We start from the raw sequence: 21017 nt of genomic DNA, 5'->3' as shown, positions 1-21017 counted from the left end.
AAATTAATTTAAATCAAATTAAGACATAATAAATACAAAATGAAACAATATAAAATAATTTAAAACTGAATTAAATTAAATATTTATGGCTTTTAAGTTGTTTTCATAGACCACAAGTTGTTGTTTTAAAAAAATATTTTTTTTGGCTTTATTAAATTGAGTTAAATTAAATTAATTTAAATTAAATTCAGACATAATAAATATAAAATAAAACAATATACAATAAAATAATATAAAATAAAATAAAAACAAGTATATGCGGCCGTAAGTTCGGCCTGGCCGAATCTTATGTACCCTCCAGCATGGATTGCTTAGAAACTTCTACGAAAGACTGTCATCCACAATCGAATTACTTGGGTTGTGGTATCTTAAAACTTCTTAACATCGTTTTCTAAATTGTGAGTTAGTCCATACGTGGTATAATTAGACAAAAAAGTTATGTATAGGTAAGTCTACAAATAATTACGAATCTATATGGACTTTTGCACGGTACGTAGAGAGCCAGAATTGAAATATGGGGGTCGCTTATATGGGGGCTATATACAATTATGAACTTGATATGGACCAATTTTTGTGTGATTGGAGATCGATTTATCTGAGGGCTATATATAACTATAGACCGATATGGACCTAGTTAGGCATGGTTGTTAACGGCCATATACGGCACAATGTACCAAATTTCAACTGACTCGGATGAAATTGGCTCCTCCAATAGGCTCCAAAACCAAATCTCGGGATCGGTTTATATGGGGACTTTATATGATTATGGACTGATATGGACCACTTTAGGCATGGTTGTTAACCGAATTGGATGAATTTTGCTCTTCCAAGGGGCTCCGGAGGTCAAATCTGGGGATCGGTTTATATGGGGGCTATATATAATTATGGACCGATTTCGACCAATTTTTGCGTAGGCGTTTGAGGCCATATATTAACACCACGTACCAAATTTCAACTGAATCAGATGAATTTTGGTCTTCCAAGAGGCTCCGGAGGTCAAATCTGGGGATCGGTTTATATGGGGGCTATATATAATTATGGACCGATGTGGACCAATTTTGGCATGGTAATTATAGACCACATACTAACACCATGTACCAAATTTCAGCCGGATCGGATGAAATTTGCTTCTCTTAGAGGCTCCGCAAGCCAAATCGGGGGATCGGTTTATATGGGGGCTATATGTAATTATGTGGACCAGTTTTTCATGGTTGTTAAAGAGCATATACTAACACCATGTACCAAATTTCAGCCGGATCGGATGAAATTTGCTTCTCTTAGAGCAATCGCAAGCCAAATTTGGGGGTCCGTTTATATGGGGGCTATACGTAAAAGTGGACCGATATGAAATTAAATTAAATGGAATTAAATTAAATTAATTAAATTAAATAAAGTAAATTAATTTAATTTAATTTAATTTAATTTAATTCTAATTCTGTGGTTGATCCATTTTCCGTAGGGAAGATATTTTTAGTTAGATTGGTTCAATTTAAGTTGGTTTAGTTCAAATAATTTAATTAATTATATTTAACTAAATTGAATTAAATTAAATCCAACCAAAAAAAAATTGAATTTAACATAATTTCACTAAAATAATTGTTTTATTTTAGAAATGCACCACCATTCATTTGTTCGAGTATTCTTCCCCTTAATTTTCCCTCTAGACATAATATTTCCATCATGAACATTTTTTTTTTTTGTTAATTTATAAACTAGACTCTATTTACAAATTCCTCCATGATAATCCGAAATATGATGAGAAAATAATTCTCGGCACGCGTGAATACCTCCTTTTTCTCCGCCCCCCCATATACTAGACTGCATCTGTACGATTCATTCATTAATTCATTCATATGCATTTACGCCCCAAAGACATTCCCCTTTTTGTTCGGCGAGTCAAATGATTGTGGTTCTAATGTTAATGTTTATTTTATTGCCATAAATACAATGTCGTTGTGACTTTTAAATACTAATAGTTAAATTAATTCTAAATATGAATTATACAAATTTCGATGAGTCTGTGTGAATGGTCTATGATGTTCTAGTACTCCTCCCACTTAATGGTTTGCTAATGTGGTGCGTTTTCTTTGTGGTATTTTGGCGCCGTTTTCATTACAAAATTTATGATTAAACGAAACGCTTAAATGTTAGCTAGGCATTTGGTTTATCCCACGACCAAAGCATGTGAAAAAAAAACACAACTCATATGACGATGAGATTTTCTTTTATTTATTTTGTTTTCTCTTGACATTTTTAATGGCTTTTTCACAAGTGCTGGGAATAGATAGACAGCATTTATGTGTGTGTGTGTGGGAACCACAGGATAAGTTGCCAGCCCAATTTGTAGGCTTTTGAAATTACATAAAAATAAAAGTCATTCTATTCAACACCAAATATTTCAATAAATCATTTTTCTGTTTACCTTAAGTAAAGTTGATGTCATATGACAACATCTGGCACTGAAGTGTGTTTTGTTAGCAAAGATTTTTCTTAAGAGTTTTTGTTTTTGTTTTTTTTTTTTTTTTGTTATATAGAAAAACTCTACATATTTTTTTTTCGCAAATGCCTTGATGTTCCACGAGTATTTCCCTAATGGATTACTTGGACTTAGTAGTCACGAATGATATGTTTTTTCCTATTATTCGTAATTCTTAGTGACATTTCTTTGGGGGGAAGATGTAGCAAACTCTTATGAAAACTTTATAAATCCCTAAGGATTGTGAAAAAAAAATCTGCAATAGCTTAAAGCATTTCATGGATGGAAAGTTTTATTATTATTTCCAATTTAGTTAACATAATCAATTTTGTTGACATAATTAGGAAATTTTGGAAAAATTTTGACTTAGTGGAGTGACCAATCTTCCAAAAAATTATGAATGAAAAAATTCATGTATATAAATATAGCTTTATTTTTACCCGAAATGGTCTCAGTTATGAGGAAGTTTGTCTTTTCATTGAGCTAAAAATAACCACATACAATGAACAACCGGATATTGATGTGGATTCATGGCCGATTTTTCAATAGGGGTTTACGACAATAGAACAACATCGTGCCGTGAAAATCACATTATAGCAAGATGGACTAGGCTATAAAGAAATTTCGAATTTTTGGAATTTTTCCATTGAAAAATAGCATATGATATATGAAAAAATTATCACTTATCGACTTTTCAGTGGTTGTACCATCATGGACTAGAGAGTCTTTGAGTTTATTCTAGTAGAGGACCATCCCAACTAAATTGCTACTGAAGGTTATCGATAAAAACTGGTGGACCAAAGGTTTATGTTGCTAAGATTTCTGAGAAATTTTGCAGTTTTATTTTTTTATCAAAAGTTTTAGAAAACATTTTATTTTATTTTATTTTATTTTATTTTATTTTAATTTATTTTAATTTAATGTAATTTAATGTAATTTAATGTAATTTATTGTAATTTAATTTAATTTAATTTAATTTAATTTAATTTAATTTAATTTAATTTAATTTAATTTACTTTAATTTAATTTAATTTAATTTAATTTAATTTAATTTAATTTAATTTAATTTAATTTAATTTAATTTAATTTAATTTAATTTAATTTAATTTAATTTAATTTAATTTAATTTAATTTAATTTAATTTAATTTAATTTAATTTAATTTAATTTAATTTAATTTAATTTAATTTAATTTAATTTAATTTAATTTAATTTAATTTAATTTAATTTAATTTAATTTAATTTAATTTAGTTTAATTTAATTTAATTTAATTTAATTTAATTTAATTTAATTTAATTTAATTTAATTTAATTTAATTTAATTTAATTTAATTTAATTTAATTTAATTTAATTTAATTTAATTTACTTTAATTTAATTTAATTTACTTTAATTTACTTTAATTTACTTTAATTTACTTTAATTTACTTTAATTTACTTTAATTTACTTTAATTTACTTTAATTTAATTTAATTTAATTTAATTTAATTTAATTTAATTTAATTTAATTTAATTTAATTTAATTTAATTTAATTTAATTTAATTTAATTTAATTTAATTTAATTTAATTTAATTTAATTTAATTTAATTTAATTTAATTTAATTTAATTTAATTTAATTTAATTTAATTTAATTTAATTTAATTTAATTTAATTTAATTTAATTTAATTTAATTTAATTTAATTTAATTTAATTTAATTTAATTTAATTTAATTTAATTTAATTTAATTTAATTTAATTTAATTTAATTTAATTTAATTTAATTTAATTTAAATTAATTTAATTTAATTTAATTTAATTTAATTTAATTTAATTTAATTTAATTTAATTTAATTTAGTTTAATTTAATTTAATTTAATTTAATTTAATTTAATTTAATTTAATTTAATTTAATTTAATTTAATTTAATTTACTTTAATTTAATTTAATTTACTTTAATTTACTTTAATTTACTTTAATTTACTTTAATTTACTTTAATTTACTTTAATTTACTTTAATTTAATTTAATTTAATTTAATTTAATTTAATTTAATTTAATTTAATTTAATTTAATTTAATTTAATTTAATTTAATTTAATTTAATTTAATTTAATTTAATTTAATTTAATTTAATTTAATTTAATTTAATTTAATTTAATTTAATTTAATTTAATTTAATTTAATTTAATTTAATTTAATTTAATTTAATTTAATTTAATTTAATTTAATTTAATTTAATTTAATTTAATTTAATTTAATTTAATTTAATTTAATTTAATTTAATTTAATTTACTTTAATTTACTTTAATTTACTTTAATTTAATTTAATTTAATTTAATTTAATTTAATTTAATTTAATTTAATTTAATTTAATTTAATTTAATTTAATTTAATTTAATGTAATTTAATTTAATTTAGTTTAATTTAATTTAATTTAATTTAATTTAATTTAATTTAATTTAATTTAATTTAATTTAATTTAATTTAATTTAATTTAATTTAATTTAATTTAAATTAATTTAATTTAATTTAATTTAATTTAATTTAATTTAATTTAATTTAATTTAATTTAATTTAATTTAATTTAATTTAATTTAATTTAATTTAATTTAATTTAATTTAATTTAATTTAATTTAATTTAATTTAATTTAATTTAATTTAATTTAATTTAATTTAATTTAATTTAATTTAATTTAATTTAATTTAATTTAATTTAATTCAGTTTAATTTAGTTTAATTTAGTTTATCTTTTTTTATACCCTTCACCACTACTGTAGTACAAGGTAAATATAAGTTTGTGCATTTGTATGTAACGCCAAGAAGGAAAAGTCTGAAACCCATCGTTTAGTATACCGATCGTCTTAGAATTAAAGACAAAGACAATCGCCATTGATTTTGGAAAAAATCGGTTCAGATTTAGATATAGCTGCCATATAGGTTAGGTTAGGTGGCAGCCCGATGTATCAGACTCACTTAGACTATTCAGTCCATTGTGATACCACATTTGTGAACTTCTCTCTTATCACTGAGTGCTGCCCGATTCCATGTTAAGCTCAATGACAAGGGACCTCCTTTTTATAGCCGAGTCCGAACGGCGTTCCACATTGCAGTGAAACCACTTAGAGAAGTTTTGAAACCCTCAGAAATGTCACCAGCATTACTGAGGTGGGATAATCCACCGTTGAAAACCTTTTTGGTGTTCGGTCGAAGCAGGAATCGAACCCACGACCTTGTGTATGCAAGGCGGGCATGCTAACCATTGCACCACGGTGGCTCCCATATAGCTGTCATGTATCTGATCATAATTGGCGTGGTTATCAACCGATGTTCTTCAAATTCCGCACATCCGAATATTTTAGGAGTCTCGAAAAACTTGCAAAATATCAGACAAATCGGTTCAGATTTAGATATAGCTTCCATATAAATCTTTCGTCCGATTTAGACTCATATGACCACAGAGGCCAAAGTTTACTACCGATTTTCTTGAAATTTTGCACAGAGAGTACAATTGATATTCTACCAATGCTTGGTAAATTTGATTGAAATCGGTTCAGATTTAGATATGGCTGCCATATATATCTTTCGACTGATTTGAACTTATATGGCCTCAAAAGCCAGAGTTTTGCCGTGAGTTGCTTCAAATTTTGCACAAGGAGTATGTTTAATAGTATCGGTAAGTGTGCTAAATTTCGTTGAAATCGGTTCAGATTTAGATATAGCTCCCATATATATTTCGTCCGATTTGCACCAGAGATTTGCCGTGATTTTCTACAAATTTTGCACAAGGGGTACGTTTAATGATGCTGTTATGTGTGCCAAATTTGGTTAAAATCGGTTCAGATTTAGATATAGCTTCCATATATATCTTTCATCCGATTTACACTCATATGACCACGGGGGCCAAGTTATACTCCCATTTACGTGAAATTTTGCAGAGATAGTAGAATTATTATTTTAACTATGCATGTCCAATTTAATCAAAATCGGTTAAGATTATATATAGCTCCCATATATACGTACAACAGGGTTGAGGAAATATGGTAGACTGTTTCATATTTTAGACCCATTTTTAATGGGATTTTCCTCCAATTAACTGGATAGTGTTGGCCGATTTAAATTTTAATTCTAGAGATTTTGCACAAGTAAAGGGTGATTTGTTAAGAGCTTGATAACTTTTTTTTTTAAAAAACGCATAAAATTTGCAAAATCTCATCGGTTCTTTATTTGAAACGTTAGATTGGTCCATGACATTTACTTTTTGAAGATAATTTCATTTAAATGTTGACCGCGGCTGCGTCTTAGGTGGTCCATTCGGAAAGTCCAATTTTGGGCAACTTTTTCGAGCATTTCGGCCGGAATAGCCCGAATTTCTTCGGAAATGTTGTCTTCCAAAGCTGGAATAGTTGCTGGCTTATTTCTGTAGACTTTAGACTTGACGTAGCCGCACAAAAAATAGTCTAAAGGCGTCAAATCACATGATCTTGGTGGCCAACTTACCGGTCCATTTCTTGAGATGAATTGTTCTCCGAAGTTTTCCCTCAAAATGGCCATAGAATCGCGAGCTGTGTGGCATGTAGCGCCATCTTGTTGAAACCACATGTCAACCAAGTTCAGTTCTTCCATTTTTGGCAACAAAAAGTTTGTTAGCATCGAACGATAGCGATCGCCATTCACCGTAACGTTGCGTCCAACAGCATCTTTGAAAAAATACGGTCCAATGATTCCACCAGCGTACAAACCACACCAAACAGTGCATTTTTCGGGATGCATGGGCAGTTCTTGAACGGCTTCTGGTTGCTCTTCACTCCAAATGCGGCAATTTTGCTTATTTACGTAGCCATTCAACCAGAAATGAGCCTCATCGCTGAACAAAATTTGTCGATAAAAAAGCGGATTTTCTGCCAACTTTTCTAGGGCCCATTCACTGAAAATTCGACGTTGTGGCAGATCGTTCGGCTTCAGTTCTTGCACGAGCTGTATTTTATACGGTTTTACACCAAGATCTTTGCGTAAAATCTTCCATGTGGTCGAATAACACAACCCAATTGCTGCGACATTTCATTCATCGACATTTCACGGTCTTCAGCAACACTCTCAGAAACAGACGCAATATTCTCTTCTGTACGCACTGTACGCATTCGTGTGGTTGGTTTAATGTCCAATAAAGTAAACTGAGTGCGAAACTTGGTCACAATCGCATTAATTGTTTGCTCACTTGGTCGATTATGTAGACCATAAATCGGACGTAAAGCGCGAAACACATTTCGAACCGAACACTGATTTTGGTAATAAAATTCAATGATTTGCAAGCGTTGCTCGTTAGTAAGTCTATTCATGATGAAATGTCAAAGCATACTGAGCATCTTTCTCTTTGACACCATGTCTGAAATCCCACGTGATCTGTCAAATACTAATGCATGAAAATCCTAACCTCAAAAGAATCACCCTTTACAAAAAATTGTCTCAATTATAAGTTTTTGTATCTGCAAATGCAAACCTTTATATAGCTCCCAGAAAATTTGAATGTTGGTCTACATAGTGGTGAAGGGTATAATATAGTCGGCCCCGCCCGACTTTAGACTTTACTTACTTGTTTTTCATTTAATTTAATATTTAAACTAATGTAGTTTAATTCAGTTAGGATGAGTGTAGCATAACTTAAATGAATTATGTTTTATATATTTTAATTTTTATATAAATTTTATTTACTTAAAAATTAAATTACATTTTTAATTATCTTTTTATTTGGAAAAGTCCATTTTGGACTTTAATGCTTAAGGTATTGACATGCATTTCCGTTTATCCATACTTGCGCTTGAGTGGTCATATGCATATTTGCTAGGTGAATTCTTCTCAAATGTTATCTAATTGCATAGCAAAGCATAGCACCTCCACCCCCCCCCCCCCCACACACTCACGCATTAATTAAGCACATCTTAAAGGCGTACCACCACCATATGGAGAGTGGTGATTATCTGGATAGAAGGTGAGAATATTACCTAAGACATTTGGGGGAGTGTTAATGTGACTCTATGTCAATAAAGATAAAGATTTTGCATCTACTACAGCTACTCTCTTTCATTCCCTCTCTCTCACTTTCTCTATCTCTCATTAATGACCACTCTTTGCATAGATCATATGAAATGCTTTTGTGATTTGATTAGATTTGGCATCCAGTGGTAGGCAGACTGGCAGCATATTAAATTATTCACAAATCGGTGGGTGTTCATTCGTATGATTCTCGAATCGTATATTTGATGCTTTCACTGAAGCTGTTATGGTGGTGTTGTTGTTGCTGTTGTTCTTGTATGTTGTATGTGTGCAATTTTTGTGATTAGCTTCAATGAGTTTTTATTATTTTCATTATTACCCGCTTGCTTTGCTCGCTGGTGTTTACTAATTATAAATAAATTAATTTATTCAACATTTATTGCCCATTTATTTTTTTTTTTCTATAATTGCTTTCAAAATATTACTTATATGCGGTTGTCCATGGTTGGTGGTTGTATGTGGGGCTTTTGCAATTGTAAATGAAATTAATGTTAATGTTTGGTGTGTTGTGTTGTGTTGTGTTTTTCTTGTTAGATTTTATGGAATTTTTCCAAATAAAAATTATTCCACACCTTGGTCAATTAAATAATGGGGCATGGGTTATAAAATCAAAGCATTTCATGCATTGAAAAAATTTGGTGTCGAAAAATTTTATGCAAAAAGGAAATTTGTTATAAATTTTTGTAGAGGAAGAAGATGCCATTAAATGTTGAGATATTATATTAAACAGAATATATAATTTGTTTTTTATTTATTATCAATATAAATATTAAATATTTAATACGGCTCAGGGTCAATATTTAATATTTGGAAGGGAATGTTCTATTGGTACAACAAAAACGTACCATTTGTAACGAAAAAATTATATATATGGATTTCAAGGTTTTTTTTTGTCATTGCCCATAAGGTTAAAAGTGCAAAGACAAATATTCAATGGCAATTGATGAAATTACTTTTAAAATCTCTTATATCATTGAATTGCCATTTCTCTTTTGTTTTCTATTTTTATTAGTATTGTCTAAAATAAATGGAAACCTTGCCATTTTCAGTTTTCTTACTACCAAAAACATCAAGCTAAGTGAAATGCAAAAATATGCAGAAGAGAAAAAAAAAACAATAAAGATGAGAACTTGCATTTGTTGATCCATGAAACATCTGGAAAATGTTAAATGTAGCCAAAAGTCAATATTATTCATCATTTAGAGGCATACCGACACTTATACGAGTATATAGGACAGGGAAAACGACAATGATTTTGCTTTCTCTCTTTTTGCATAATACCAGCAGATAATATTGAATTGAATATGGATTGAATATAGCAGACTAGACTGCTAAACAGAATACCAACACAAGGCATTATAGATCGGGAATGAATGGCTAGAATGATTCCTTTTGAATGTGAATATTAACGATAATAAATGGAATATCCAACATAGCGAGAAAATATATTGCAAATTGAATAATAATTCATTGTTTTCATTTCATTCCATTCATTGAATGAAGACTATAGGAAACGATGTTTCCCCAAACAAAATCCATTGGTGGAAAAAATTCTTTTCCCAAATGATTTATGAAGACACCAAGTAGTAGATGCACCATAAACTGCAAGCTATCTACAAAAAAATGGAGGGAAATATTTTTTCCTAGGTTGATGTTTCATTACCATCAGTTTTGCAATAATATTGAACTTGATTGTTGTTTATTTACTAAAAACAAAATAAACATAATTCAATGAAAATGGGAAATATGCGATAATAGCTCACCCATACGAAAAGAATAGCTTATACGAAAAAAGAATTGGATATAAAACAAGATTTCAAAAGTCTATTATTTAAAAAAAAATAAATAAAAAATTTTAATTTAAATGAATTAAAAATAAATAAAATTCTATGTAAGAAAATTTTCCAAAATTCGGATTACAAAAAGAAAAGAAATAAATAAATAATAATTAAATAATAATGTAAAATGTTTCGAAAATTTCCGCAAATTGAAATTTTTGTCAAATGTGAAATATTTTCCAAATTTCCAAATTTTTTGATTTGTCTACACGCAAAAAAAAAAGTTTACTTGGATCCAAAGATTTTGACTTTCCTTTAAGGATTTTGGCATTGATTCCGAGCCAAAGTCGCGGGTTCTTTAAAATAAAAAATTTTTTTGCGACCTATCTGGCTTGAAATCTAGGATCTATAAATTTAGCATACACATCGCACTTATCGAATTTTCATTCTATTTTTCCGTTTAAAAATCCAAATTATGACGGATAATTCGAAGTAAAAAATATTTTCTTAATTCCAAAAAAAAAAAAAAAAACTTTAAACCAAAAATATTAGCTCCTCAAAATAAGTCTAACGGCCATTTTCATGTAGCTCCGTTAGGCTTTAACTGCCAGTTAACAGAAAGAAAAATGGAAAATTTTTTTTTCCGGTTAACTTTAACTGAAAAATTTTCAGCAGTTAAGTTTCTAACTGGCATATGGAATATATACGCAAGATGGCAGCTATGGCCATAATACGGTTTAAAAGTTCGTTAGTTAACGGAGCACTAACGGAACTTCATGAAAATGGGCGTTAGTCTATATTTGAAGAGTTTTTATGTTAAATCTAAAGATTCAATATTTCATTTAATTTAACGATGATTTCTTTAAATCAAAAATGTGTTTAAGAAAAATTGCGTTTTTAAGAAAAATTTGTCTTCGTTAAAAGACATGCAACTTTAACGTAGGGACGCAAATTTTCAAAATGTGTGTCCTAAATTTTATGAAAAAAATTTTTGAAGCAAAGATTATAGACTTTCTTTTAAAATTTAAAATTTAATAAAAATTAAAATCTGTAGAAGTAAAATCTGGAAATTTTACATTGAATTTCAAGCAATTTTCATGATCAGTGCGCCTTCTACATCCTCAAGAAGTGAATTCGGTCTATATGGAGGCATTACCAAATGGACCGATAAAAACTTAATCCGATACACGTTTTTGTGAGCCTAAAATACCAGAATATTTACAATTTCAGGCAAATCAGATAAAAACTACGGTTTCTAGAAACCCAAGGAGTTAAATCGGGAGATCGTTCTTATGGGGGCTATACTAAAATATGGACTGATACTTACCGTTTTCGGCACACCTCTTTATGACCCGAAAATACCTCTAGATTTCCAATTTCAGGCAAATAGGATAAAAACTTCGGATTCTAGAAGCCCAAGAAGTAAAATCGGGAAATCGGTCTATATGGGGGCTATACCAAAATATGGACCGATACTCACCATTTTCGGCACACCTCTTTATGGTCCTAAAATACCTCTAGATTTCCAATTTCAGACAAATTGGATGAAAACTACGGTTTCTATAAGCCCAAGACCCCAAATCGGGAGGTCGTTTTATATGGGGACCATATCAAAACATGGACCGATACTCACAATTTTTGGCACACGTATTTGTGGTCCTACAATACCTCTAGATTTCCAATTTCAGGTAAATTGAATAAAAACTGCGGTTTCTATAAGCCCAAGAAGTAAAATCGGGAGATCGGTGTATATGGGGGCTATACCAAAATATGGACCGATACTCACAATTTTTGGCACACGTATTTGTGGTCCTACAATACCTCTAGATTTCCAATTTCAGGTAAATTGAATAAAAACTGCGGTTTCTATAAGCCCAAGAAGTAAAATCGGGAGATCGGTGTATATGGGGGCTATACCAAAATATGGACCGATACTCACAATTTTTGGCACACGTATTTGTGGTCCTACAATACCTCTAGATTTCCAATTTCAGGTAAATTGAATAAAAACTGCGGTTTCTATAAGCCCAAGAAGTAAAATCGTGAGATCGGTCTATATGGGGGCTATACCAAAACACGGGCCGATACTATATACCATTTTTGGCACACCTCTTTATGGTCACAAAATACCTCTAGATTTCAAATTTCAGGCAAATTGGATAAAAACTACGATTTCTATAAGCCCAAGACCCCAAATCGGGAGGTCGGTTTATATGAGGACTATAACAACACCTGGACCGATATAGCCCATCTTCGAACTTGACCTGCCTGCAGACAAAAGACGAGTTTGTGCAAAATTTCAGCACGATTGCTTCATTATTGAAGACTGTAGCGTGATTACAACAGACAGACAGACAGACAGACGGACATGGTTATATCGTCTTAGAATTTCTCCCTGATCAAGAATATATATACTTTATATAGTCGGAAATCGATATTTCGATGTGTTACAAACGGAATGACAAACTTATTATACCCCCGTCACCATTCCATGGTGGTGGATATAAAAAAGGTAAAGGTTGTAAGCTTAAAGAAAATTTTTATACTGCGAATACTTAAGAAAAAAAAAAACAAACAATTCAAAATTTTCCGCAATTTGAAATATTATCAAACGTAAAATATTTCGAAAACTAATTTTTTTTAATTAAATTCCATTAAAAATTTTTATAAAAAACATTTATTTCTATAGAAAATTTTTTCAAAATTTTATTTCTATTGAAGGTTTTGTCAAAATTTTATTTCTATAGAAAATTTTTGTCAACATTTGTTTTTCTATAGAAAATTTTTGCCAACATTTTATTTCTATAAAAAAAAAATTGTCAAAATTTTATTTTCTTCTTCTAACGAAATCCTTCTAATTCTAAAATGTACTATTTAGTACTAAATATTAAATTTTAATTCCCGAAAATATTATTTTTAAGAAAACGAAATATTTTGGTTTTAAATATCGTTAGAAAAAAACTATTTTTTGTTTAATAGTAATGGGCGGATGGACTATTTTGTACCAAACAGTTTTTATTGTGATATAATTGCGTACTTTTTAAAGTGAAGCTAAGATACGGTACCAAAACGTACTATTAAGGGTAATTTAATTTAAAAAATTTAGATTTTTTTTCAAACATCAAAAATTGTTGAAATTTGAAAAATTATAATATTTTTCTAAAAAATTAAATTCTAATGAAAAATTTGAAAATTTTGGAAAAAATTCAAAATATAGAGTCTAGTAGATATTAAAACTACATCTACAACAAATATCAGCGAACTGTATGATGGTGGTAGGATATAAACCAAAAATAAAAATAACAAGTATATACAGCAGTAAGTTCGGCCGGGCCGAATCTTAAATACCCACCACCATGAACCAAATATTAGGGTTTCCTTTGAAATGTCAGGAGGGCTTGAGGACTTGAGGACACTTCCCGAAGGAATCGTTAACATCTCTTGTAAGTGTGCAAGAAAATTATAAAATAACGTCTTGATTTAATCTTAAATCTGTAGAAGTAAATTTTACATTGAGTTTCAAGCAATTTTCATGATCAGTGCGCCTTCTACACCCTCAAGAAGTGAAGTCGGTCTATATGGAGGCATTACCAAATGGACCGATAAAAACTTAATCCGTTACACGTTTTTGTGAGCCTAAAATACCAGAATATTTACAATTTCAGGCAAATCTGATAAAAACTACGGTTTCTAGAAACCCAAGGAGTTAAATCGGGATATCGTTCTTATGGGGGCTATACTAAAATATGGACCGATACTCACCGTTTTCGGCACACCTCTTTATGACCCGAAGATACCTCTAGATTTCCAATTTCAGGCAAATAGGATAAAAACTTCGGATTCTAGAAGCTCAAGAAGTAAAATCGGGAAATCGGTCTATATGGGGGCTATACCAAAATATGGACCGATACTCACCATTTTCAGCACACCTCTTTATGGTCCTAAAATACCTCTAGATTTCTACTTTCAGACAAATTGGATAAAAGCTACGGTTTCTATAAGCCCAAGACCCCAAATCGGGACGTCTTTTTATATGGGGACCATACCAAAACATGGACCGATACTAACAATTTTTGGCACACATATTTGTGGTCCTACAATACCTCTAGATTTCCAATTTCAGGTAAATTGATTAAAAACTGCGGTTTCTATAAGCCCAAGAAGTAAAATCGGGAGATGGGTCTATATGGGGGCTATACCAAAATATGGACCGATACTCACAATTTTTGGCACACGTATTTGTGGTCCTACAGTACCTCTAGATTTCCAATTTCAGGTAAATTGAATAAAAACTGCGGTTTCTATAAGCCCAAGAAGTAAAATCGGGAGATGGGTCTATATGGGGGCTATACCAAAATATGGACCGATACTCACAATTTTTGGCACACGTATTTGTGGTCCTACAGTACCTCTAGATTTCCAATTTCAGGTAAATTGAATAAAAACTGCGGTTTCTATAAGCCCAAGAAGTAAAATCGGGAGATGGGTCTATATGGGGGCTATACCAAAATATGGACCGATACTCACAATTTTTGGCACACATATTTGTGATCCTACAGCACCTCTAGATTTCCAATTTCAGGTAAATTGAATAAAAATTGCGGTTTCTATAAGCCCAAGAAATAAAATCGGGAGATCGGTCTATATGGGGGCTATACCAAAACATGGACCGATACTCACCAATTTTGGAACACCTCTTTATGGTCATAAAATACCTCTAGATTTCAAATTTCAGGCAAATTGGATAAACACTACGATTTCTATAAGCCCAAGACCCCAAATCGGGAGGTCGGTTTATATGGGGACTATATCAAAACCTGGACCGATATAGCCCATCTTCGAACTTGACCTGCCTGCAGACAAAAGACGAGTTTGTGCAAAATTTCAGCACGATTGCTTCATTATTGAAGACTGTAGCGTGATTACAACAGACAGACAGACAGACAGACAGACGGACAGACGGACATCGTTATATCGTCTTAGAATTTCTCCCTGATCAAGAATATATATACTTTATATAGTCGGAAATCGATATTTCGATGTGTTACAAACGGAATGACAAACTTATTATACCCCCGTCACCATTCTATGGTGGTGGGTATAAAAAACAATCAAATCCTACAAAAGTTCTTGAGTAAATGATCTGTCCACGTACGTTAATGTTTTTTTTTTTTTTCAAAGTCAGGTGCATTATTGTTGAACAAATCTCACATCACGTAGAACTGACAACACCCCCAAAGGATTGCGGAAAAGCATGATTAATTACATCTGGGGAAAATGCTATCTGCACAAAATATTTAATTTGAAAAAAAAAAAAAAAAAAAAAAAAAATATTGCGATGAGACTGGTCAAGACCAACCAGCGAGGCAGCCATACAGCCTCTTTATTTATCATAGATGAACGAAGAGATGGTGAACAACGATGGTGTCTCGGTATGAAGAACAAATTATGGCAACAACAAAAGAACACAGATTCATTGCACTCATCTAAAAATGTTTAAGTGTTTTATTTATAAGCATTTAATTAAAATAAGCATACAAATGATGAGATAACTTTCGAGACCTCATGGGATATTATGGGGAAGAATTATTCCCATATGTCTGCCTTGTATTCGGTTTTGCTTTTTCCCACTTGCAGGTGTTGACATCTATGATAAAGTGAGAGGTGTGGGCAGGATATTGAAATGGAAAAATATAATAATAAGCAATCGTTAATTATCTAAATGCATTTGGGGAATTTAGTGATGTACGGCAAAATGGGAAAAGGATTTGCAATGCAAATATGGTGAAAGGGTTCTTCAACTTTCCTCCCATAAGGGTCTCACAAGGCCATTGATCCAATACGAATTTGAATGGGATGTTTTTATATGATTATTATGTTTAATGATATTTTTCTTTAAACTCTATCTGAAGTGTTGGGTTACACAAAATGCTGTGATATAATTTTTCATATCAATCTTTTTAATTAAAATGTCTTCTTTATATACACATATGAAACTCAAGGGTTTATGTTGAAGGCTTTTGATACTTACAAATAAATATAATAATTACTATTATATATAATTAAACATTTCGTGCATTATGATTATAGGATTTACATCACATTGATTTAAAAAGTTCCAGAAACTTACCTAGAAAGAGATAAAAAAATAGAAAATTATGAGTATTAATGCAATTGGAAATTATTTAATAAAAATAAGCAAGACTTAAAATTTCCATTAATAGTTATTCAATTTTAAAAATAAATTATATTATGTTTAAAAGTGTCTAAGCTAAGTTTATAAGAAATTGTTAGGTTTAGTACACTTTTTGTACCATTTGGTACCTTGTCGTTAAATAAATAATTTCTAAATCTTCTAATCATATGTGACTAAGATAAGCAAGACGAAAGAGATACCTCAAATAAATAAGAAATAAAAAAAATTATTTTTATAAACACTTGAGTTTATTAAAAAATGGTACGATTTAGTACATTTTTGTAACATGCAATTTCAAAAATATTTAGATTTTGAGAAATGTTAATTTTTAGATCATCTCAAAACCATATATTATGTTACAGTGGATCTTTATCGGAATACGCTTGGGTGCGGTACCCTTTGGTACTTTTTGTACTATTTTGGTACTTAAACAAAAGCATTAAAAACATAAGTTGACCCATGGCTATTTATTAATTAATTTCAAAAATTTAAAACAATATATAAATACGATAAGCAAGACCAAAGAGAGATGTCAAAGAAATTAGAAATAAAATAAATTATGTTTAAAACTGTCCGTGTTCCGTCTATAAGAAATAGTACGATTTAGTACATTTTTGTACCATTCATTTTCCAAAATGTTGGAAATTTGAACAATTTTGCGTTGTGGCTTATGTAAAAATCTCTCACGAAATCACGTTGGATTGGTGAGCCCTATTCAGTCCATTGTGATACCACATTGGTGAACTTCTCTCTTATGACTGAGTGCTGCCCGATTCCATGTTAAGCTCAATTACAAGGGACCTCCTTTTTCTGGCCGAGTCCGAACGGCGTTCCACATTGCAGTAAAACCACTTAGAGAAGCTTTGAAACCTCAGAAATGTCACCAGCATTACTGAGGTGGGATAATCCACCGCTGAAAAATTTTTTGGTGTTCGGTCGAAGCAGGAGTCGAACCCACGACCTTGTGTATGCAAGGTGGGCATGCTACCATTGCACCACGGTGGCTCCGTGGTACAATGGTTAGCATGGGACTGTGCATAAGCGTAGGAAGGCCTCTGGGGAGGGGGCTTAGACCCCCCCCCAGAAAAAGTTTAGCCCCCCCCAGAATTTGAAAACCTATTTACGATTTTCCATGCTTTTAAAGATGTGCCTTTAGAACAACTCCCATTTTTTTGCTGGGAAAAGTGTGGAACTACTTTAAGTTGCATTATTATAAATTAATTGTCGAGTTATTTTGATGTCTAATTTTTGATTAATTTTTATGAAATAAAACATTAATTGAAGTTATATGTTCAGTCTATAAATTTTTAGATAGGGGGGCTATAGGCCCCCCTAGGAAGATTGTCTAGCTACGCTAATGGGTCTGTGGCTCTTCTCAAAACCTTCCAATGTGCCACAGTGGATCTTTATAGCTTTAGTTCCCCCCAGCTTTTTGGTATTCTTTAGTACGTTTTGGTACTATTTTGTAACCTTAACAAATTCATTTAAAACAAATTTCTCCTTAATTTTAAAAATGTCAATCAATTTATGAAAACGATAAGAAAGATTAATGGGAGATGTCAAAAAATAAATAATTTTATGTTTCAACACGTCTGAGTTCAGTTTATATGAAAAGGTACGATTTAGTACACTTTTATACCATTCAATTTGCAAAATTTTCGAAATTTGAAAAATATTGGGTTCTGGTTCATCAAAAAATCTTTCACGTAACCACATTGACCTCTCTGTTCGGAGTACCTTGTGATTTAATCTTTAGTATGATTTTGTACTGTTTGGTACCTAAATAATTGTATTTAAATAAATAAGATAAGAAAGATGAATGCGAGGTGTCTAAGAAATAAGGGTTTGTGGTTATTTTCAAAACCTTCCACTATGCCACAGTGGATCTTTATAGCTTTAGGTCTCCGCTGCTTTTTGGTATTCTTTAGTACGTTTTGGTACTATTTTGTAACCGTAACAAATTCATTTAAAACAAATTTCTCCTTAATTTTTAAATTTTCAATCAATTTATGAATACGATAAGCAAGATGAATGAGAGATGTCCAAAAAAAAATGAGAAATAAAAATAAATAATTTTATGTTTACAAATGTCCGTGTTCCGTCTATAAGATATAGTACGATTTAGTAAATTTTTGTACCATTCAATTTAAAAAATGTTGGAAATTTGAAAAATATTAAAATTTCCCACAATGTACAATTCAGTCTATACCAAACAAGAATAGCTAGGATCAGTCCTGGCAATGGCACAAAATTTTTTTTTCGGAAAAAATTATATTACGTATCGAAATAGTTCCACAAAACAAACGGAACCAAAGGTTTTTGTGGAAATATAGGATTTTTTCAAAACACTGGAAGAAAATGTAATTAAATTTTCAACCACCCATCAATTTTGTGTATAACAAAATTTCCATTTTGCAATTTATTGACATTCTATTGTGTATCTTATTTTGCTTACTTTTTTAAGAACAACCACAAGTTTTTATTTTTGTTTTTAGGTGTTGGCTTAATGTAAGCTTATCAATATCCATGGCCCTATAAAGGGAATCTCAATCTCAATTATTCATAGAACTGTTTTTTTGATTAACCCGAAAAGGTCTAAACATTTTCACATAAAATGGGTTCAAATTAGCAAACCTTGAAAAACTCATATCAATCATCCAAAAAAAGAATCTTCCTGACATGACCCTTTTGCTTATATACTTTAACACATTTTTCTTTTCTTCATAACTAGAATTTTATGCAAAAATACAAGGATATTTTTCATGACTAATATGGGGGTAAGAAATCCTAAGGCTGGTTAGTTTGATGATTGTCTACCTACGTCATTTGTCACTCTGTAGGATAAAAGCAAAGATGGATTGAATTCAAATGGGTTTCATTTTGCATAGCAAATAAAAGAGAAAACAACAACTGAATAAAAACTGAATATAAATTTTGTGTGTTTTCACACTTCTCACAAAAAAAACAGAGAGGACAAAAAGGTTGTGATAAAATCTATATGGAAAAAGGAACTTAATTTAGGGATAATATTTCCTCGCTAGTCCACTTTTTTATTTTACTGGAGAAAATTATGTAAACATCTTAATATATATATATTTTTTTTTGTATTAGAGGCCAATTTTTTTGTATAACCTCAATTTTCATGAAACTCTGGTAGTTATACGATAGGTAACGAACTTTTTGCCATATCCAGTCAGGAACTTAACTGCAGAAAAATGTTCAGTTAAAGTTAAACGGAGAAAAGATAATTTAATTTAGTTAAATTAAATTAAATTAAATTAAATTAAATTAAATTAAATTAAATTAAATTAAATTAAATTAAATTAAATTAAATTAAATTAAATTAAATTAAATTAAATTAAATTAAATTAAATTAAATTAAATTAAATTAAATTAAATTAAATTAAATTAAATTAAATTAAATTAAATTAAATTAAATTAAATTAAATTAAATTAAATTAAATTAAATTAAATTAAATTAAATTAAATTAAATTAAAATAAATTATATGAAATGAAATTATATTAAATTAAAACAAATTAATTTAAATTAAATTAAATTTAACTAAAATAAATTAAATTAAATTAAATTAAATTAAATTAAATTAAATTAAATTAAATTAAATTAAATTAAATTAAATTAAATTAAATTAAATTAAATTAAATTAAATTAAATTAAATTAAATTAAATTAAATTAAATTAAATTAAATTAAATTAAATTAAATTAAATTAAATTAAATTAAATTAAATTAAATTAAATTAAATTAAATTAAATTAAATTAAATTAAATTAAATTAAATTAAATTAAATTAAATTAAATTAAATTAAATTAAACTAAATTAAACTAAATTAAATTAAACTAAATTAAACTAAATTAAATTAAATTAAATTAAATTAAATTAAACTAAACTAAATTAAATTGAATTGAATTAAATTAAATTAAATTAAATTAAATTAAATTAAATTAAATTAAATTAAATTAAATTAAATTAAATTAAATTAAATTAAATTAAATTAAATTAAATTAAATTAAATTAAATTAAATTAAATTAAATTAAATTAAATTAAATTAAATTAAATTAAATTAAATTAAATTAAATTAAATTAAATTAAATTAAATTAAATTAAATTAAATTAAATTAAATTAAATTAAATTAAATTAAATTAAATTAAATTAAATTAAATTAAATTAAATTAAATTAAATTAAATTAAATTAAATTAAATTAAATTAAATTAAATTAAATTAAATTAAATTAAATTAAATTAAATTAAATTAAATTAAATTAAATTAAATTAAATTAAATTAAATTAAATTAAATTAAATTAAATTAAATTAAATTAAATTAAATTAAATTAAATTAAATTAAATTAAATTAAATTAAATTAAATTAAATTAAATTAAATTAAATTAAATTAAATTAAATTAAATTAAATTAAATTAAATTAAATTAAATTAAATTAAATTAAATTAAATTAAATTAAATTAAATTAAATTAAATTAAATTAAATTAAATTAAATTAAATTAAATTAAATTAA

The 21017-nt window shown here is 28.2% G+C and overlaps 1 protein-coding gene across 10 annotated transcripts in view; it reads right to left on the bottom strand.

Annotated features, from left to right (window-relative positions):
* Positions 1-21017, bottom strand: part of sm (heterogeneous nuclear ribonucleoprotein L) — a 444373-nt gene that overhangs the window by 60506 nt on the left and 362850 nt on the right. The window lies entirely within an intron of this gene.

The sequence above is a fragment of the Haematobia irritans genome, chromosome 5 (genome assembly GCF_050003625.1).
Source record: "Haematobia irritans isolate KBUSLIRL chromosome 5, ASM5000362v1, whole genome shotgun sequence".
Lineage (NCBI taxonomy): Eukaryota > Metazoa > Arthropoda > Insecta > Diptera > Muscidae > Haematobia > Haematobia irritans.
Note: the sequence above shows the minus strand (reverse complement) of the source record. Positions and strands in the feature narration are given on the sequence as shown.